Here is a 14,459-nt window from a genome sequence, read left to right as displayed (position 1 = left end):
GACTCATAGTATATATGGGCGAGACTTATATACATTACGTAATCTTGAAAAAAACATGTTCATATTATTTTACCTGAGTGAAGTAATTTTATCAAGTTTAAATATACCTGTTATGTATATTTATGTTATTGGATCACTGTTCTTTCTTCCATTATTTACCAAACCAAGAATACCTTTCAACCTAAATAAATTTTACATTATGATAATAGTATATCTCAGAAATTCAACACTTTAAAACTTGACAAATATAATTTTAGTTACCTTGGGTCTTTTGAATACATTAATCACAAACATTAATCAAACTGTCTAGTGCATTTGTGTTACATTTACTCACAACAGTTGTTATAACTCAGGGTCTTGGAATTAGGCAACTCTGGTCTCAGTCACTGAATATAATAAAAAGTCATAGTGTCACTACAATAGGATAATTAGGCAAGTTGATGAAATGTCCAAGTAGGCAAATGTAAGGTGATTTGGACAGGTGTCAGTAATTGAAAAAGTAAAATTCAGGAAAGACAGAGAGGTATGGTAAAATAAAGATTGGTGAGAACCAATTCTTGGAGACAAGGTGAGAAGAATGAATGCTCTGGATAGCTGCTCTGTTTATAGAAAGACATATACATAGTTGAAGGTAAAATGTACAGAATTCAGCTCCAATGGAGAAAGGACTATCAAAAGCAAGCAGTGTCAGGTTTCTAGAAAACTGGGATGTAAGTCATCACAGGATTCTGGATGCCAAGGCCAACCTGAACTGGAAAGAAGAAGTCAGATAGAAGCTTTCTTATTCTGATTTGGCAAAAATGGCATTTAAGAAATGATGAGATGTTATAACATTTAATATCCAAGCATGACCAGGGCTTACTAATAGCAGCCCAATAACAGCACAATGAAATGCAGACCTCAGTTAAAAGGCTCGGGCTACTGATAGGGATGTACAGAAGTTCCTGAACAATCAGGAGAGCCAATAATTGTACACAGTGACTTTAGCACAGTAGCTTGATATCGACTAAGGTGGGAGTATTTATTTCAGGAAAATAGGCAAATGCTGAAATTCAGGGCTCTTTTTCCCTGCTAAGAGCCTGTAGTCAAACACTTACTACCACATTCCTATTTTTCATATAGCTGACCCTTTAACAAGGTGGAGGTTAGGGGCACCAAATCTCCACTCAGACGAAAATCCGCTTATAATTTTTGACTCCCCAAAATCTTAACTACTAATAGCCTACTGTTGACTGGAAGTCTTACTGATAACATAAACAGTTAACACATATGTTTTATGTCATATGTGTTATATACTGTATTCTTACAATGCAGGTGGAAAATGTAATTTTAAAAATCATAAAGAAGAGAAAATATGTTTACAGTATGGTAAAGTATTTATTGATACCATAAATTATGTTCTCTGTTTACAACATGAATCATCTATCTGACATGGTGAACAATCTCAGCTTCAGGCCTCAATCTAAGGCACATATCAGGCAATTCAAGCTTTTTTGTGTATGTGTAATGTCATTACTTTTCTCTGCTTCTTGTGAGCATTTTCAGCATTAGTAGTCCTTTGTATAAATCCCATGGCATTATTTAATGTTTACAGTGTTGCACTAAACGTGAAAAATTTGCAATAGGTATGAGAGATCACTTTTTACTCTAACATGCAATTTACTGGCAATAAAATGCTCACATGGAGATGATTAGCGACATGTGGCATTTCAAGTGGACACTCACAGTATGAGCTTACCCCAATAGCAAAAGGAGGTGGTTACGAAATTATCACAGTAATACAATGTATACTACAGTGAATTTTATGCAGTTATGATTTAATCTGCATCTTTACATATGTTTACTTTTCCCTCAACTATGAATGGTATTGTGTAAAGTCTGTGTCTGTGTGTATATGTTTTGATGAATTTTAACCTTTTATTATAGATTTGTGCATATTTTATGGTGGTAAATAATAAAATAAACTAGTATCTACACATAGTTTATGCATTCATGACATACCTAACATTTTCTTAATTTTTAAAAGATATTCCTAAGCTAAGGAATATTATCTGTAAGGTGTTTTCAAATTGTGCAAATCTACAGAAAAATGTACCAATATGTTTATTGAAAAAAATCTGTGTACAAATGGACCCACTCAGTTCAAACTTGTGTTGTTGAGGAGTCAACCGTATTTGTTTACCTCCCCCAGTAAGGGTTAATTCAAAACCTAAACCTACCAATGAAAATCTTCATTCACGATTCAAGTTAGATTGGCTAGAATGAGACATGATCTTCTCTTTTCACTAACTACTGTTTTGTCAAACCAAATCAACAAGGAAGTCTATCAAATAACCATATGAGTGTCTCATGTGAAACAAAAACAAAGCAGAGTTACAAAACAATCAGAAAAACATTTTAAATCCCATTAACATTACTGGGTAGTAACAATAGCGCGTATCTTATTAAGATACGAGGAAGTTTGTTTGGACAGATGATCAAGATAATTACATTTAGAGTATTTTAAATATCAATTATCAGTGACCAAATTCTTTTTTCTTAGAAATATTTACTTTAAGAAGACACAGAGTTAATAGCTCAGGCTGGAGTGCAGTGGTGCCATCTCAGCTCACTGCAACCTCCGCTTCAGGATTGAAGTGATTCTCGTACCTCAGCCTACCTAGCAGCTGGGATTACAGGCATGTGCCAACACACCCAGCTAATTTTTGTATTTTTAGTACAGACAGGGTTTCACCATGTTGCCAGGCTGATACCAAACTCCTGACCTCAAGTGATCTGCCAGCCTCCACCTCTCAAAGTGCTGGGATTACAGGCATGATCCACTGCACCTGGCCTATTTTCACATTTTCAATTAAACTTGTCCTACTAGATTCTCTAAGATTAAAAAAAAAAATCTGTATAGTCAAATATATTTGGAAAATAGAATGTATGTGGTTCACTGGGTATTGGTGCAATTACAGACAACACCAAAATCTCAGTAGTCACAAAAAACAAAGGTGGCTTTTCTTCTCGTGTCATTTTTTTTCCTTGGCAGTTACAGCTCCCCTCCAGGTCTTATTCATTCACAGACTCAGAATTAGGGAGCAGCCTCTATATGACACATGCTGGGCTGGTGACGGAGGAAAAAGAGGAACAGTGGAAATACATGATGCATCTTAAACTTTTGTTCAAAAGTAGCATATGTCCACTCAAGAAAATTTTTGGCCAAAAAAATTGATCCCAACTCCAAGTTAGTGGGGTAGGAATCAATCATAATCTCTTAAAGGACCCATAAATAATTAGAACAATAATATATCCTAATTTATTCACTATACTATATCCTCCTCATTGATACTTGTGTTTTGTTAAGTGTTTTGAAGAATTGTGAATTAAAAATCTATTTCCATTTCCACTGGAAGTGTGTTGCCATTTATCAGAGGTTTCTACAATTTCTAATACATAGTTAGGATCCTAGAAAGTCAGGATTTCCTTGCTCATATGCCATGTTAGAATTCCCACAGTCACATAAACAATTCATGTTGCCCATTTCATGCAGAACTGAATTTTTCTTTTTATCAAAAAAAGTTGAACCTTTTCTTTTTTAAGGAAACTTGAAGTCAGCTAATTCATACCATGCTTCGCTTCCCTATGATATTTACATAAAACCCAAAATATGATTTCCCCTAGCCTTTTTCTGGTCCTATAGAAGTTTCAGAGTCATGCTGCTCTGTGCTTACTTGGCTTTAATGCAATCTCCCACTGTTCTTTCCTTCAAAACTTTTTCCTGTGACCTCTTTAGTCCGCATCCCACAATAACAAATAAATCTGTGTCTTAAACCCATTGACTGATTTCCTCTCTACCTCCTTGTCTTAACTCATCTTACTTGAAGTTACTTCTCCCTGATAATGTTCATTCACACTCAGCATTATTCCCGCCCACTAAGCATCTCACCAGGATATATCATAAGATATGAAGATTGGGAAAATTATTTTCCAAACTTCTTTACCAGCACAGTCCTTTCTGAGTCTAGTGAAACACATCCAGTGGAATTAGTGCTTCCCTCTGTTAATGTCTACTTCAGGTCTGCAAACAGCTAAGAGTATTAACAGTGCTTTCCTCCACTTTTCAGGAGTAATTTCCTGAGTGAACAAAGTGGTTGCTCTGTTTTTGTAAGTTGCTAATTCTCTCCATTAAATCCCTTCTTTGAAATTTCTAGAGAGCTTTCCACTATCCCAACAGATCCCTGACAGATCAAGCACTACTTTCTATATAAAAACCTATTAAGTGGTGTCTTATCCATCCATATTCTACTTTCCTCAGAGACAGAGCAAGGGAAGTTCACGACAATATTTCACTTCATGGTGCTAATTTTGGACCATCACTGCTTTATCTTCCACCACTCTTCCTGTATCTATATAGCTCCCTATCACTCCAATTGATGTATCAAAGACCTTGGCTCCTGTTTTCTGTCTTCTTTTCTACGCCAACATCTAACACCATCCTCAGTAAACCTAAGAACCAGGTGACAAAGTTCTCTGACTTTCAAGCTTTTTCACTTTCTGGTTTTAGAGAATTCTAATTAGTTCATGCTGTTCTATTCCTCCTGCCCACTCTGATGTCCACACTCTGGACTTTGTTATTACCAAAGAATTCCTCTGCTCCTGAAATGTTAGATTAAAAGACATCACTCTAATTAAAACATCCTGTAACAAACCTGCACATTGTGCACATGTACCCTAAAACTTAAAATATAATAATAATAATAAAAATCCTATTCTTCTGGAACTAGCTGATTTTCATCAAAATTTGGCTCTAAATCAATCTAAGATTTCATCATTTCTATGACTTTCTCCAAGTGATGAGCATGGCAATAAGAAAAATAATAGTTACCCAGACTGATGCTACTAAATATTATAGTCCTCAACGTTAATAGAGGACAGTCCTTTTTATCCCATCATAATCAGCTTTGTTCTATCTCTCCCTCTCTCCTGTTATTATTGGTTGATACTCAGTGGCTAATGAAAATTTCTTGTTACATTCTCCCAAACTGACATCTACTAAGCCCTGGCCTTTGCATTCCATAGTTCTTTGATTCAGCATCACATTCAGGCACATTCTAAGATATCATTGCATTTTAATTACATATAAATATAATAACTCCAAAGCCTACATTTGAATTCCAAATATATCTTCTGAATTTTTCAGCCAGTTTCTACAGATAAGAAGATGATATGCTGTTTAAAAATATATCTTTCAATATCAATTTCCTCTTCTATAAAGTGAGAGAGAGATGTTAGACTCTCTCTAAGGTTCTTTATATTTCTAGTCTCCCATGGGTTTATTTTAATCAATTACTGTTTACAGCATACCAATCCTATGATTGTGACAAGAAATATTTTTAAGTAATTATACTAAATTAATGGCAATGCTTTATTGTGCATTCAATAGCAGAAAAATGTGAATCAATGAAATATGGCAGAGTTGTTTTTACACAAAAGAAAAATACTTACTCTGATATTCACTAGATTCAAAGAGTATAGTTTATTTTATTTAACAAATTTTCAAGTTACAGGAAAAATATAAATAATCCCTCTACCGGATGTCTTCTCCAAAAGACCTACCAATTGTTCAAGTTCAATCAGTATAAAATCACAAGGTATTTCCTCTTGGCCTATGAATTTATCTTTTCTATATTGATGTGACTATAATACAGACCCTCATTCCTTCCATCCATTTATTTTATACCTTTTCCTAAAAAATTATCTAATTCTATATTCTTTTGCAACTTTAAGTAGAGAGAAATGCAAATCCTTATCTATTCCGCTCTATATGATTCTATTTTGTATTCTAGTGATTATTTTTCCTTTATCAGCTCTTTTAGGCTATCAAACATTTTTAACTCTGCTTTTTTTCTTTTTCATAATATTCTTGTATTATTCATGCCAGCTTAAAGCAATTGCTACCTTATAATCTTCAATTAATGTGAGACTCATACCTGATAAGTTTAAGTATAACAAGTTAAGAGCCATCTGCTGAGAAAATGACAGAACTAGAAAATGACATCTTTGTTAAGATATTTATAGTTATTTCTAACCAAGAATAGTATTACTTCTCCCACTCCATCCCATATTCTACATGGGGGCATTTGAAAAGGTGTGGTGAATTCATATTTAGTTGTTACCATGACTGGGGCAGGTAGTTACTACTGGCATTTAATAAAGGACAGGAATGCTAAGCTTCCTAAAATTCTAAAATTAGTCCTTCAAAAGTAAGAACTATTCTGCTCAAACTTTCAATGTGAGAGACGATGCCATCTATTCCCAGCAGTGTCTGAAGCAGGTAAGAAATTTATATCAATAAATAATGGAGAAATTGAATTTATTTACAGATTTTCTGTGACTACATCTTCCTAGTACAATATTTATGTAAAATGTGGTAAATTTTTTAACATCAAATTTCTTGATCTGTATTGAAACATATCCGGAAAAAAAAAAAAAAAAACGATCTTAGAAAGAATTCTAGCAATTTTTCCACTTAGGAAAAACAAATCATTTCTATTTTTTGAATCTCAGTGTTTTACACCATTATTGCAAATACTTTTTAGTTGACTACAAAATCTATATACTATCTAACCACAATAATGTCTCAGTGATGCTATCAACAGTTGTCAACCAAAACTCTAAAAGCTGAAAGATGTGTGGTGACTATTTTTAATGCAATGTTTCATTATTTAAAGAGAACCATGATATTCATGGATAATAAAGGTGCCAGAAATAAGACATCTTATCTGACCAAATGGACGTACATGTCAATTACTGTTTGAACCTAGAAGAGATGCCTAGAGACTTCAGTAATGTCAAAACAGGCAGTTTCCATGACAACCATGTCAATGATCTGTGCAGAAGGGTCCACATTTCAAATATATTGTTAATTCTGCTTAGGGCCAGTACATCATGATATTAAGCACATTTTGGTCTCTCTTCATCTAATTGCTTTGTGGCTTACATTAATCATAGGTCTTTCAGTAAACATAATTACTTTTCATTACGACTGTAACTTAATTAGAATTTGAGAAGGATTAAAATGCAACAATAGGTTCACAAACCAGTGATTGAGGACTCCCAAATGGTGACATTGGATCAAACCTCAGAGGTGAGTATAGAAAGAGCTAATATAATCCTCAAGGTCTTATCTGTGAACCGTGACTAGCCAAGGGGGAGTCAATCATGAAAACTTCGTAGTTTTCTCCAGGCTATATGTTATTAATATTGATAACATGGTAGCTTTCTTAAGAGTTAGGGCTGGAATTTGAATTTAATTAAAAGTATAAATCTATATGAGGTTGCTCTCTATTCAGTTTGGGGGAAAATTCTGTTACAAGTAGAAAAGGGAATAAACTAGAGCGTCACTCATTCAGTCTGGTATTTGGCATGTTTTTCCTTTATGCCCTTGTAGAAAGAGGGCGTTGGAATAGGACAAGTCAGGCTCCAAGCTCTAACCATTTATAGCCCCCCCAATACACTCCAGTTACTCAGTTATTTCTGCAATGTGTAGCTGGATTCCAAAGTTTAGAATAAAGGGATGTGGTTTGATTTAGTTTATAACCTGTATAAATTGGTTCTTTGGGATATTTGTAAAAATAAAGATGTCGAGACTCTCTAAGCCTTTGTGTGTTTTTTCATAAAGTTAAACATAAGATTTTTTTGAGTTCCTTACTGGAAGGAGGCAGGAGAACAAAGTAAAGTGCTATCTGCAGCCAATAAGCTCTGTGTAATAAGCATGCTGCTTAGTGAGTGACAATATACTTTGGTTACGTGCTATGTACATAGCATTCTACCTAGAATATTGTAGTAAGCAATACAGGTACTTGTCCTCATGGAGCTTACAGACTGAAAAGAAAATATTCAGAACTCTTTACTTTTGAAAGAATAACAACCCTATATAAATAAAACATATCTTTTATCTTTCTCACTGGTGTTATGAGAATTAATATGAAATATACCTACAACACTCTCCAAAAAATAAGTACACAGGATTTAGAGTCTGTGACATTGTTGTAACTAAAGCACAAACATGAATAAAGAAGCCAGAATCTTTTGAATTTGAAATAATTTTAGTGGTCAATGTAAGAATGCTCTTGTGGGTCCTTAATGGATAAACCCCAACTGCTACTCAGACCAAAACATCTTTCTAATGTCTTTTTCTGTCTTGTCTCTTGCACTAGGAATATAACATGTTCCTTCCTCATGACATCAGTGTCACTCTTTAAAATAGGAGCACTTTTCTTTCACTTTCCCTTTTCTATTTCTCTACAGAGGGCTATGCTTGTTCCTGAGTTTTATTGCTATTAGTTACAAGGAAATACAAGAAAATAATAAAAATAATAAACATCAAGGAAATCATGAGGCTTAAGAAATGTTACAACTTCCTGTAGAAATGATTCCACATGAATTGTCTGTGGTTCCCTTGCTGTGATAGTGACAGGAAACCTCCTCTGATTTCTGTGCTCTGCTTTTCTTCTTGGTTTAGTAGGATGAGGTGTTTCCAATTTCCTCTTCATCATCTGTATTAGTCAGGGTTCTCTGGAGGGACAGAACTAATGGAATATGTGTGTGTGTGTGTGTGTGTGTGTGTGTGTGTGTGTGTGTGTTTAAGTATTAACCCACATGATCACAAGGTCCCACAATAGGTCATCTGCAAGCTAAGGAGCAAGGAGGGCCAGTCTGAGTTTGAAAACTGAAGAACTTGGAGTCTGATGTTTGAGGGCAGGAAGCATCCAGCACGGGAGAAAGACGTAGGCTAGGAGGCTAGGCCAGTTGCTCTTTTCACATTTTTCTGCCTGTCTAGCCATGCTGGTGGCTGGTTAGATTGTGCCCACTCAGATTAAGGGTGGATCTGCCTCTCCCAGCCCACTGACTCAAATATTAATCTCCTTTGGCAACACCCTCACAGACACACCCAGGATCAATACTTTGTATCCTTCAATCCAATCAAGTTGACAGTCAGTATTAACAATCACAACTTCCCGGTGTTTCTGACCTCATCCTGAATTTAACACAAACACTGAAAATGTAATCAAAATAAACTCTAACTTCCTCCAACTCCCTCAGTTGGTCAATTTTCTTGATGAGGATTTCAAGACTGAAAGTCACTCATTTTTCTGTGCATGTAACTTAAATAACACCATAAATTTATTTTCACAACTTTATGATAATATTTGAATCATTTCAAACTGGTACAATAGAAAGGTTGCTACTGGAAATATTATCATTACTGCCAGACAATATCATTGCTCCACAATATTTCACATGTCTCTTGAATTACCAGTTAGCAAGCAGCCAGGAACCAACATTTATTTCTCTGTTATTAGAAAAAGATGTTGAGGGTTAGTGGGACTAGGACAGCTAAGAGACCTGCAAAGTCTAAAAGTGAAAGGAAAACACACAAACAACAACAATGTAGGGGTGCATCCAGCTACAGACAGAAGGGCATCCACTTAGGCAGAGTCAATTATTTAGAGGATTAAGCCACAGATAACAAGCAGGCAGTATTTTTTTTTTATTATACTTTAAGTTTTAGGGTACATGGGCACAATGTGCAGGTTAGTTACATATGTATACATGAGCCATGCTGATGTGCTGCACCCATTAACTCATCATTTAGCATTAGGTATATCTCCTAATGCTATCCCTCCCCCCTCCCCCCACCCCACAACAGTCCCTAGAGTGTGATGTTCCCCTTCCTGTGTCCATGTGTTCTCATTGTTCAATTCCCATCTATGAGTGAGAACATGCAGTGTTTGTTTTTTTGTCCTTGCGATAGTTTACTGAGAATGATGATTTCCAATTTCATCCATGTCCCTACAAAGGACATGAACTCATCATTTTTTATGGCTTCATAGTATTCCATGGTGTATATGTGCCACATTTTCTCAATCCAGTCTATCATTGTTGGACATTTGGGTTGGTTCCAAGTCTTTGCTATTGTGAATAGTGCTGCAATAAACATACGTGTGCATGTGTCTTTATAGCAGCATGATTTATAGTCCTTTGGGTATATACCCAGTAATGGGATGGCTGGGTCAAATGGTATTTCTAGTTCTAGATCCCTGAGGAATCGCCACACTGACTTCCACATGGTTGAACTAGTTTACAGTCCTACCAACAGTGTAAAAGTGTTCCTATTTCTCCACATCCCCTCCAGCACCTGTTGTTTCCTGACTTTTTAATGATTGCCATTCTAACTGGTGTGAGATGGTATCTCATTGTGGTTTTGATTTGCATTTCTCTGATGGTCAGTGATGATGAGCATTTATTCATGTGTCTTTTGGCTGCATAAATGTCTTCTTTTGAGAAGTGTCTGTTCATATCCTTCGCCCACTTTTGGATGGGGTTGTTTGTTTTTTTCTTGTAAATTTGTTTGAGTTCATTGTAGATTCTGGATATTAGCCCTTTGTCAGATGAGTAGGTTGCGAAAATTTTCTCCCATTTTGTAGGTTTCCTGTTCACTCTGATGGTAGTTTCTTTTGCTGTGCAGAAACTCTTGAGTTTAATTAGATCCCATTTGTCAATTTTGGCTTTTGTTGCTATTGCTTTTGGTGTTTTAGACACGAAGTCCTTGCCCATGCCTATGTCCTGAATGGGTAATGCCTAGGTTTTCTTCTAGGGTTTTTATGGTTTTAGGTCTAACGTTTAAGTCTTTAATCCATCTTGAATTAATTTTTGTATAAGGTGTAAGGAAGGGATCCAGTTTCAGCTTTCTACATATGGCTAGCCAGTTTTCCCAGCACCATATATTAAATAGGGAATCCTTTCCCCACTGCTTGTTTTTCTCAGGTTCATGAAGCAGGCAGTATTATAGGCTAGTTTCAATAAAATGTTAAGTGACAGATTCTGCAGATGAGTGTAATACAGTGACAAGGAACCTAAGATTATACCAGGCAAAGAACCATTAGTGGATTCTAATAGTGCCTTGCAAGACTCTAGTTAAAGACTTGGCATTAGAAACAGGGTGCTGGTTGTGTGTATACAGGGGTAGAGGTGGGGGCAGAAAAGTCAGAGAAAATAGATAATTATTCACAGAGGAAATTAGTGAGAGCAAACAAAAGACATAAAGATGGAAAAATCAATGGTGAAAGTATGAAGAGTCAAAGGATTTTAGCCAAAGTGCACCCCACAACATAATGAGAATTACAAAGAAAATATTGTCAAATTTAATTGTTTACATGACCATCATATGATACACAACAACTAAACTGTATATTTAAAAATGCCAATGTTAGAAGAACATTGTTAGAAGAATAAAAGAAGAAACAAAGAATGGCACCAGATTGAAGACAGCTAAGGAGATATGATTGATGGATGCAACTTAGGATCCAGGAATTTCTTTTGCTATAAAGATCATAATTGAGACAATTGGCTAAAATCTCAATAAGGGGTGCAGATTAGATAATATTGTCTATGGTAACTTCTTGATATTTCTTATTTACTTCATTATATAAGATGATGTAGCTGTATTTTAGGAAGTACACACTAAGGATTTAAGGCTCAAAGGGCATCATGTATGCAAAATAGTCTCCATATGTACAAATAAATGTATAGAGAGGGAAAGAAAAGGATGCAGCAAACACAGTAAAATGTTAACATTTGAGTAATCTGAGTGTAAAGAAAACCTTTGTACTATTACAGCAATTTTTATAAGTCTTTTCATATTTTACAACAAAAATTAAAAGGTCTACTAGGCAATTTTTAAAAATAGATACTCAAGCAAAGAGCGCAGGACAACAGCCCACTTACTAGAAAAGTCTCAAGAACGGAAGAGTGTTGTCAATGTCTCTTTGTATTGTTAGTGATGGAAATGTAACTACAATTCATTTAACAAACAATAACAACAACAACAACAAGCGTTTTGGAAGGATACTGGTATATGCCACAAAATCAACAAATAAAAGGCTGCAGAAAAAAAGGAAACATTCAGCACTCTTGATGCCTGAAACCTGCAGGCTTCCCTATAAATACATTCCTCAAGCCCTCACCTTAGCTTATCACTCAATATCAAGCTTTTATATAAGATGATCGTCTTTTGCTTATAAGTATTATATATATTTAAGGGATAGACAATGATTTAACTAACATTGGTCACTCATTGGACCAATCACTTTAGATGGAAGGATACAGCATTGTGATCAACCCTCTGCATCTTATATCTAGTGCTGGGTGGAGTATTTGAAGTAGTAGTGCTATGATTGGCAGCTTCCCAAGGAGTCACTGCATTAAGGGTCAATTCCCCAAAGGTGAGAAGTGAAATCAACATTATAGGTGTTACAATCAGTACTTTGGTTTGAGTGGGGATTCACTCCAACCCTACATTAAGGATGGGTCCTAATTTTTCCAGTCTTATGAATTGGATAGCATGCTCTGGACAGGATAATTTTTCAGGATCAGCAGATTATGCAGTGAGATTCATTATAGTACAATGCAAATTCTGCTAAAACTCCGAGGATACTAGCAAGTACTGTCTTCTACTGAATTTGACCCTGAAAGTTTGTAATTGAGAAGCTGCTATCCCAAAAGCAAAGGCACTGATAAGAGTTGAGTAAGAGAGGGAGAAAAATTGATCTTGATGACACTGGTTGAGTGCAGGGAACCATGTTTGAAGCCAATTATACCCCTGAAGTTTTTAATCAAGAGGCATTAATTTCTTTTTTGCTTTTTGCTTATATCCACTTGGGTTTGGTTTACTTGTCACTTAGGTCAGGAATATCCTGATACAATACCATTAACAAAAGAAAGGGGAAACAAATGCTTGACACCTACCACCACCACCACACACACACACATACACCTTTATGTGCACACTTCAATAGACTTTCATCACTATGAATGGAAAATAAAATCAAAGCAAGATAAAAAGTAAACTTATTTTGATGGTTAACCAAAGTAATTCAGTTGTTCTTAAGACCTATTTACCAGAGATCAAGACTGATCTTAGTGTATGAGGTAAGGCCATTTTATAAGTGAGAGGAAAAAAGTAGAACTTCAAGAGCAAGAAACCAAACATGTGACACCATTTCAATTTGAGAGTTGAATAATTATTATATTCCTAGATTTATATGAGCCAAGGAAACTTACATGGAAGGCTGCTAAGAAGTACACACTTTCCTTACCCTATTATCACCCAACAATTTGTACAAGAATTCAGATTAGGTCTCAATGAGTGTATACATTGAGAAAGTTTAAATTAGATATTCCTTTCCCTCATCTCACTACCATGCCAAAAAGAGATTCAAATGAACTCATGGTTTCAACAGTGTGATGGTTAATTTTATGTCAACTTAGCTGAGCTAAGGGATGTCCAGATAGCTGGTCAAACATTATTTCTGAGGGTGTGTCTGAGGGTGTCTCCAAAGAGTTTAGCATTTGAATCAGTGGAATGAGTAAAGATCCCTCTCAACAATGTGGGTGGGCATCACCAATCCATAAAGGACCCAAGTAAAACAGGATGGCAGAGGAAAGGCAAATTTGTTCTTTCTGCTTGAACCGTGTCATCCATCTTTTTCTGTTCTTGAACATTGGCACTCATAGTACTTGGGCCTTGGAACTTGGACTGAGACTTATCCCATTGGCCCCATGGTTCTCAGGCCTTAGAGTCTGGACTGGAACTACACCACTGGATTTGTAGACTTCAATCTTACAGATAGAAAATCATGGGACTTCTCAGCTTCTGTAGTTGCATAAGCCAATCCCTTGTAATAAATCCCTCATAATAAGTGAATCCCTCATGATAATATCTTTCTATATATCTATAGGCATAGATATCTATGTAAATATCTACAAAGATAAAGATATATAGATCTATCCTATTGTTTCTGTTTCTTTGGAGAACCCTGACTAATACAAACAGTTATCAAATATTGGTGCCTCTTTGTTTTCAAGGCTTAATGATCAGATTGAGGGCTAACATTTTAAAAATAATAAATAATTGGTTTTACTACATCTCTCTGAGCTGGCTGTTTAATGTCTCTCTATTTCCATTTTTATCTATACAAGGTGTTAATTATACTTCCTTATCTCCCATAAGCACTGTGATAATTACTGTTAGTAAAGCACTTAGGTTTATATGGATAGGGGAGATGGTGTAAGGGCAAAGCATTATCATCATAATTATCATTGCCCTGGGCATCTGCTCATTAATGGCTGCATTTGAGTAAAAACCCATGAAAGGCTTAATTGATATGAGAGAAATTGGTCAACCTTACTCGTATTCACTGCCAAAATTAGGTCCAGAGAGAAAAAACTTTTCTCTAAATAGATCATCTCAAATTCCATCACAGAACGGAATACAGTAGTTTTAAAGCATTTAAACAATTCAGAATTCATTCATTTAACAAACATTTATTGAATATCTAGTGTATGCCAGACATTGTTCTGGATTCTGAGCATATAGTAGTGAAGAAACATAAAATTGCTTTTGTGGAGTT

The 14,459-nt window shown here is 35.5% G+C and overlaps 1 long non-coding RNA gene across 2 annotated transcripts in view; it reads left to right on the top strand.

Annotated features, from left to right (window-relative positions):
- The first annotated feature begins 6,236 nt into the window (after positions 1 to 6,236).
- LOC129058961 (uncharacterized) overlaps positions 6,237 to 14,459 on the top strand; it is a 55,729-nt gene continuing 47,506 nt past the window's right edge. For both annotated transcript variants that reach the window (XR_010139872.1, XR_010139871.1), the window contains exon 1: positions 6,237 to 6,319. This is a non-coding gene — a long non-coding RNA (uncharacterized LOC129058961). The remainder of the gene's footprint in view (positions 6,320 to 14,459) is intronic.

Source organism: Pongo abelii, chromosome 3, assembly GCF_028885655.2.
Source record: "Pongo abelii isolate AG06213 chromosome 3, NHGRI_mPonAbe1-v2.0_pri, whole genome shotgun sequence".
Lineage (NCBI taxonomy): Eukaryota > Metazoa > Chordata > Mammalia > Primates > Hominidae > Pongo > Pongo abelii.
This window is presented reverse-complemented; position numbering and strand designations above follow the sequence as displayed.